General features: G+C 44.1%; 1 long non-coding RNA gene across 1 annotated transcript; it reads right to left on the bottom strand.

Annotated features, from left to right (window-relative positions):
- Positions 1-607: 607 nt before the first annotated feature.
- Positions 608-8,177, bottom strand: LOC111761684 (uncharacterized). Its single transcript, XR_002794968.3, has 3 exons — positions 7,571-8,177; positions 2,409-2,756; positions 608-1,101 (listed from the first exon to the last, which is right to left on the bottom strand). It is a non-coding gene; the product is annotated as an uncharacterized lncRNA (long non-coding RNA).

Below are 8,177 nucleotides of genomic sequence, written 5' to 3'. Positions count from 1 at the left end.
CTCCAGATTCTTTAGTATGCACCTCAGAAAACAATTTCTTATAATCATAAAGCAGTTATCATACTTATCAACATTAAGGTTCTTTATTTTATTTTATTTTTAAAGATTTATTTTTATTTATTTCTCTCCCCTCCCACCCCCATTTGCTGTGTGTTCTTCTGTGACAGCCTCTATCCTCATCAGAGGCACCAGGAATCTGTGTTTCTTTTTGTTGTGTCATCTTGTTGTGTCAGCTCTCTGTGTGTGCGGCACCATTCCTGGGCAGGCTGCACTTTCGTGCTGGGCAGTTGTCCTTATGGGGCACACTCCTTGCGAGTGGGGCTCCCCTACGCGGGGGACACCCCTGCGTGGCAGGGCACTCCTTGCGCGCATCAGCACTGCGCATGGGCCAGCTCCACACGGGTCAAGGAGGCCTGGGGTTTGAACCGTGGACCTCCCATGTGGTAGACGGAAACCCTAACCACTGGGCCACGTCCGCTTCCCAACATTAAGGTTCTTTAATGTCATCTAATACTCGAGTGAAATTAAAATTTTCCCAATTGTCGATAAATCTGTTTATAGTTGGTTTGTACACATGAAGATCCAAACAAGGTCTAGTCATTGCATTTCTTTATTTCTCTTAAATCTTTTTAAAGTAAAAAAAAAAGATCTATCCAGGCCTCCCCAGGACCAGGAGGCCTCTGTTATTCAGGGTTGCACCTAAGCTGGGAGTGGGATAGCGGGTCAGAGTGCAGGAACTTTACAACAAAATTTTTGCTCTGTAGATAAGCCAGGGTTATTTGAGTTTTAAGGGACAGAAACCCACTTCTCATGGGCTTAAGGAGAAATTATTTATTGGTTCAATTAACTGGAAAATTGGGGGTGGGAATTAACTTCAGGCACAGGTGGATGCAGAAGCCCAATTATGTCATCCACTGGGACCTGGCTTCACGCCACCTTTCAGCTCGGCCTTCTGTGTTGGCTTCATTCTTATGCACGTGCTTCCCTCGTGGGGGCCACCAGCAGTTCTGGACGTCGTTCCACAGCTTAGCAATCAGATCTCAACACCTCCAGGAAAGATCCTGAACTTTCTTCTCACCGCCCAGGGTCCTGTGCCCTCTCCTGGAGTCCAGCCCAAGAGACAGGGATCAGGTGGGGGAAATGAGCAGGTTCCTTACAGAGGAGGGGGAGATGGGAGCTGAGCAGGCCAAACTACAAATGTTAATGAATCATTTCAGGAGTGTGTTGAGTTGCACACAACAACAACAAAAGCAATGTAAACAACTTGATAGTTTTCTGTGGTTTTGCACAAAACAAGAAATCTGAAGGTATATAGTTGTGGGCACTGGATTAGCAGCTAAGGGATGGCAGGACTGAGGTTATTGCAATGCTCTTCATCTTTTCCATATGGTCTCAAAATAGTTGCTGACACTCCAGCCATCACCCTCATTCCAAGGAGGAGGCACACGAGATACCATTAATGTAAAAGAGAACTCCACAGACAAGACTCTACAGCTCCTAGGATTGGCAATATATTTGTAAATGCGCTGAACTATGTCTGGAAGAAAATGCACCATATGGTGGGGCAAATTGTTAGGAGGGCTTAGGACTTCCCTGCAATATTTTTCGTTTTTACAAGGAAAATGTGTGTGGCAGTTTGACATTATATATGAATCCCCAAAAGAGAAAGATTGTTTGTAAACTAATCTCTTCCTCTGGGCGTGAGACCCTTTGATTGCATTGGACTCTTTGATTACATTACCTGTTAAGATTAGGGTTTTGATTCGACCACGTCAGTAAGGTATGACTCAGGCTGAGTCCCACCCCCTTGGTGGGCTGATGTAAATGGACACTCACTCAAGAAGACACATGGAAGAGGAGAGAACTTTGTCAGTTTTGATCCTAGAGCCACGGGAGGAGAGACGAGCCATTCATCAGATAGCCATTCATCAGATAGTTTGCAGCTGAAGAGACCGGAACAGCTGAGAAGCCCAGAGAAGCCCAGAAAGCAGAGAAGGCCCAGAAAGAAACAAGCCCAGACTGACAGAGGAAGCCCCGAGAGACCAGGCAGAGATGGCCCACCATCTTGCTGCAGCATGTGGCAACTGACGCTGGTGAGGAAGCAGCCTTGAGCTGGACTCTTTAGGACCTGGTAACTGTAAGCGTCTACCCCAAATAAATACCCTTTATAAAAGCCAACAGATTTCGGTACTTTGCGTCAGCACTCCTTTGGCAGACTAATACAATGTGTTCATAACATTAAAAGGACAATTACTGTGGCATAAAATATATGCTAAGGGGGTGGGGAAGACAAACCCAGAGTGCCTATGAGTGCCCAACCCATTTAGGAAGAGGCTGTAATCAAGGAGAACTTCCTGAAGGAGGGGGCTCAGCTGTTTTTTTAAAAAGGTTTATTTCTCCCCACCTACCTCGTTGTCTGCTCTGTCTATTCGCTGTGCATTCTTCTGTGTCAGCTTGTCTTCTCTTTAGACAACACCAGGAACCGATCCTGGGATTTTCCAGAGTGGGAGAGAGATGATAAATCTGTTGTGCCACCTCAGCTCCCTGGTCTGCTGCGTCTCTTATTGTCTCTCCTGTACGTCTCTTTTTGTTGCATCACCTTGCTATGCCAGCCCACTGCTCTGGCCAGCACTCTGTGTGGGCCAGCTTGCCACACAGGACAGCTCACCTTCAGCAGGAGGCCCCAAGAATTGAACCCTGGACCTCTCATATGGTAGACGGGAGCCAGTCGCTTGAGTCACATCTGCTTCCCTCAGCTGGATTTTAAAGAACAAGTAAGTGTTAACCAGATAGAAACCTGGACAATGAATCTTCCAAGTAGGAGGAAAATATGCAACATGGGCAAAGGCCTAGAGGGGAGATTGAACACTGTGTCAGAGAGCACCAGGCTAGTCTTTTCTCAAGAGTTTCCCTGGGCTGAGGATTTAAAATGCAGATCTCCAAGCCTCACTACAGAATTAATGGCATGGAGCTGGGAATCAGTGTTTCGACAGACTCCTTAGATGATGGGCTCTTAACCTTTTTTGTTCCACAGACCCCTTTGCCAGTCAGGTGAAAACCACGGACCCCTTACTAAGTCTACACTATACTGTGTATTATTTAATAAACATATCACATTTGCACCAACACATCCCCATAATAATTTTTTTTAAGTTTTATTTTTATTTCATCCCCCCTTATTGTTGTCACTTGCTGTCTGCTCTCTGTGTCTGTTCATTTTATGCTCTCTGTGTCTGCTTGTCTCCTTTTTAGGAGGCACTGGGAGCTGAACCTGGGGCCTCCCATGTGGGAGGGAGGCACCCAATCTCTTTTTTTTTTGTCTTTATTTATTTTTTAATATTATATTAAAAAAATATGAGATCCCCATACACCCCCCACTCCCCACAATCCACTCCTCCCCCAATAACAACAATCTCCTCCATCATCATGAGACATTCATTGAATTTGGTGAATACATCTTTGAGCACCCCTGCACCTCATGGTCAGTGGTCCACATCATAGCCCACACTTTCCCACACTCCACCCAGTGGGCCATGGGAGGACATACAATGTCTGGTAACTGTCCCTGCAGCACCACCCAGGACAACTCCAAGTCCCAAAATTGCCCCCACATCTCATCTCTTCCTCCCAATCCCTACCCCCAGCAGCCACCATGGCCACTTTCTCCACACCAATGCCACATTTTCTTCAATTACTAATCACAATAGTTCATGAATAGAATATCAGTAAGCCCACTCTAATCCATACTCTATTCCTCCATCCTGTGGACCTTGGAATGGTTGTGTCCATTCCACATCTATATCAAGAGGGGGCTTAGACTCCACATGGATGCTGGATGCAATTCTCCTGCTTTCAGTTGTAGGCTCTTGGCTCACTGGTATGGTGGTTGACTTTCTTCACCTCCATTTTAGCTGAGTGGGGTAAGTCCAATAAACCAGAGTGTAGGAGCTGAAGTCTGTTGAGGCTCAGGGCCTGGCTATCACATGGTCAGTCCAAAGATTCAGGTCCCCTGGGTATACATTAAACCCCAGCACCAACTACAGTTCCGGTAAAAGTAACAGGAGAGGCTTGTGAACAAAGACCACATCTGAGTCCAGCTCCATCACACAGAAACACAAACTCCAAAGTAGGGCCAACTGACATGGCAATGAATTTCATCTGCCATGAGCATAGCACCTATGGGTCTCTGTAGCCCTCAAAAGAACCAATACCTGGGGTTGTATCTACTTTAGCTGTCTCTGGGACTCTGCTGAGGTGTGCATAAGGGCAACCACTCTGATAACCTCCTGGCTCTTTTTGGAGACTCATAGCCATATAAACTCATTTGTCCTTTCCATTTCCCCCTTTTATTCAGGTCAAAAAGCATTTTTAACTCCTGGTATTATATGTAGAGTGTGCTATTCTGCTGGTCCAAGTTGACCCTTTTATTCAAGGTCATTTTCTAGTTACATCATTAGCTGGTACTTGGTAGTAATCCCTCGGTGCCAGGGAGGCTCATCCCTGGGAGTCATGTCCCACGCTGGGGGGAAGGCAATGCATTTACGTGCTGAGTTTGGCTTCGAGACTGGCCACATTTGAGCAAGACGGAGGCTCTCAGGAGGTAACTCTTAGGCACTCTGCAGCTCTAGGCCTTGTTCTTCTTTCAGGTGCACAGGCTCACAAGCATAGTCATTAGTATCAAGGGCTCATCGTTGGGCCTTCATTCTTTTTTGGTCTTTGCCGTTGCACTTGGGGGATTGTTGCTGTTCCTTTAGGGACTGTGATAGAGCTCCCCTGGTTAGAAAATCAGCACTCCCTCAGTTGTTGTTTTTAATTGTATCCACTATGAAAATATCCAAACATTTTTATGTACCCTGGATATATGCCCTGGAGAACTCCCTGCCAACCATGTGTCCCCTGTCAATAACATCCCACACCAGTATTCCTCCCCTGCCATTGTTGAGCCTCTCTGTGATCCAAAACTTCTTCAAAAGTGAAGACCAATATATTGCCAGGTTTCATTAATAGTAAAATGGAATATAGTGATAAATTTAAAGGTTAGACATAGAATACATATTAATTTAGAAAAATTAAGGTAAAAATAAATTGGGGTATCAAAAAATTTAAAATTGCAAAAGCTTTGTTTTTGATGTTTTGCCTTACATCGCTGCACTAAGTGTTGCCCTGTATGCAAATTGGCAAGGCAACTTCTTCCGTCTTTTCCTCAGTGTCTACGTCCTAACTTTTTCTTTTCTTTTTTCTAATTATAAGCTTATCTTCACAAAAGTTTTAGATCACAGTAATTCATATATACAATATACAGTACTCCCACATATCCAATATAAAACCCTTTTCCCTTCCACAGCAATAATCTTTTTACATATTCATACTATATTTACTGAAACTGAAGTACAGATATTGAGACAATAGCTTTCAAACAAAGTTACATTTGGGTTTATATTGTGGTTTATATTTTAGACTATACAATTTTCTAAATTTTTAGTTATCTTATGTTTTAGATTATGATTTACATTTTAGCCTATCAGCCCCTATATATTTTTGGTGTAATTTTACATGTCTTATATCCATCCTTGCGTATTCTTGTGGAACACTTCTATTGCCCACACAGTTACATTGGTTCCATCTATTCAATACCTCTTTCCCCCTCCCCTCAGGCCCACAGTGACAGTCAATCTTCATTGCTTGAAGGGCCATGTTCAGAGATACTTGCAACAGTGTTGAGGACTTGACATGCTCAACTGCCCTAATGCATTGGGAGCCACCATTTCTCTCAAGAGATACAATTCCCTCTGTTTGAGAGCATCAGTCCTCCCCAGGATGTGGGTATACCTTCACTCTCATTATATGGGTCTCTATCCAATGGTATAACCCACTATGGCAAAATGAGCGTTCACATATTCCCTAGGAGCCTGTCCTGCATCAGATTATCCCCTTTAAGCATCTTAAACAGGTAACCTTCCTTATTATATTTTTGAAAAAGTTTTCTCAGCATTATACTCTCAACCAAATACCTGACAATCTCCTATGTTCGTATGTTGCCCCACCCTCCCCCCAATTTCTTGGGCAATATTACCCATCCTCCCATCCCTAGCCCCCCTCAAGCCTGCAAAGCCCCACCAAAAGGTTAACCTTATGCCCCCATTTTATCCCTTCCTTGTTCAAATACTTAACCTCCAGCTTATCATAGATTTTACCCATGTAGGTGTCAGCTTACATCCTTCCTCTACCCCCCAATTTCCTTTAAGCCTATCATCCAGTCTCTAGCTCTCTGAGGCAGCTTGGTTTACTTATTTCATATCATTGAGGTCATGTAGTATTTGTCCTTCAATGCCTGGCACCCAATCTCTTGAGCCATCTATGCTCCCTGCTTGTTGTGTCTCTGATTGTGTTTCCTCATTGTGTCTTCTCATTGCATCAGCCCATTGCATAAGTGCGCTATCTTGCTCATCTTTTTTAGGAGGCACAGGGAACAGAACCCAGGACCTCCCATGTGGTAGGTAGGTGCCCAACTGCTTGAGCTAAATCCACTTCCCAAGAATGTTTTTTGACTTTCAATTCAAGCTCTTGGACTCCTTGTTAAGAAGCTCTGCCTCAGATAGACTAACTTTTGAGATCTTGGCCCTGAGCTGAAAGGACACCTGGAGACTGTATAGTTTGGCACCGTCACTTTAAGTAAGAGGAGAATGAGGCCCAGAGAGGAGGAGGGACTTGTCAAAGGCCACAGGTAGTTAGTGGCTGAAGTGGGGTCCCTGGACCACCCTACACTGCCCCACCCCTCCCAAACACACTTCCTGTGTTAAAGTTTCTACCACACAATGCACCCAGATACTGTACTGGGATTCCGTTCAGGTCCCTCAGTCTGAGTCCCTAGGCAGTTAAAGGAAACGTAAAAACTAGCTGCCATTTACTTATTGAGGACATTCAGTGAGCCAGGCATTTGTTAGCTGATTTCCACTCTATTCTTATTTAGCTCTCTTCACAAGCCTATGAGGTAGGCATCGGTAGTTCTGTCTCTATTCTACAATCAGGGAAGTTGAGGTTCCAGGTGATCCCAACACTTGTCCAAGCTCACACAGTTAGACGTGGCAGGGAGGCGGTTGGCACCAAGGCTCTCCTCCTGGGTGCTGGGTGGTCCCCGTGGACGTTCCCTGAGGAGAAAGCATGATGGGACTCCAATACATTTTTACCAGCTAAATGTGATTAATAAGCCAAGGATTCTGTCTAGGGAACAATAAAGTTAAAAGAGGAAATGCAATGACCTGCCAAAAAAGCACGAACAATGGCCAGAATTTTGAGGAACTCATCTAGGCTTTCCCACTAACTAGCTGTGTGACCTTGGGTAAATTCCTCTTCCTCTCTGAGCCTCAGTTTTCTTGAAAGAGATTTTCAAACCTGGATGATTTAAGAATCATTTGCAGAGCTGGTTCAAAACTGCTCCATGCAATAACAAACCTCTCAAATATAACGAATTAGAGAGGCATATACAAATGGGCACGTTATTATTCCATTCACATAAGTCCCCAAATAGGCAAAAGTGAACGAGTGTTAAAGACTGATAGTGGTGACCTACCTTTAGGGAGGAGGGAAGATGGTGTCATGCAGAAAGAAGCAAGGGAGCTTCTGGGGCATAGGCAATTTTCTGTTTCTTGACCTGGGCGCTGGGTATATTCACTTTATAGAAACTACTTGAGCTTTACATTTGCTTTTTGTACACTCTTCAGTAGGTGTATTCTGCTTCACAATAAAAAAGTAAAAAAAGAAAAAGAAAAAAAAGAAAACCAACAGATTTCTGAGCCCCACCCTAGATGTTACTCTCAAATTTTTATTTTTAGCCAATTCCCAGGGTGACTCAGTTTCCCCATCTGTACACCATAGTTGAGTGTAGAACTCCAAGGGGCCCTTCAGTTAGGGCATGCTAGTGGTCTATTTTTCCATGTCTCCTCACTCCATTTTCCTAATGCAAACTTACCCACCGGTAACCACTTATGAATGATTTCTAAGTATTAAGTAGACTAGGGTTCGTCCAGCGCCCCCTGGTGAAAGAAGGTGTGCAGAACTTGGAAAAAAAATTTTTTTAAATCGCTGCATAGGTCATAAAATTATACAAGCTGTGCCCTCCAAATAACCTTAGTTTTTGGCTTAAACTACAGGAATCATTATAGTCTCAACACTTTTGG

Source organism: Dasypus novemcinctus, chromosome 2, assembly GCF_030445035.2.
Source record: "Dasypus novemcinctus isolate mDasNov1 chromosome 2, mDasNov1.1.hap2, whole genome shotgun sequence".
Classification (NCBI taxonomy): domain Eukaryota; kingdom Metazoa; phylum Chordata; class Mammalia; order Cingulata; family Dasypodidae; genus Dasypus; species Dasypus novemcinctus.
This window is presented reverse-complemented; position numbering and strand designations above follow the sequence as displayed.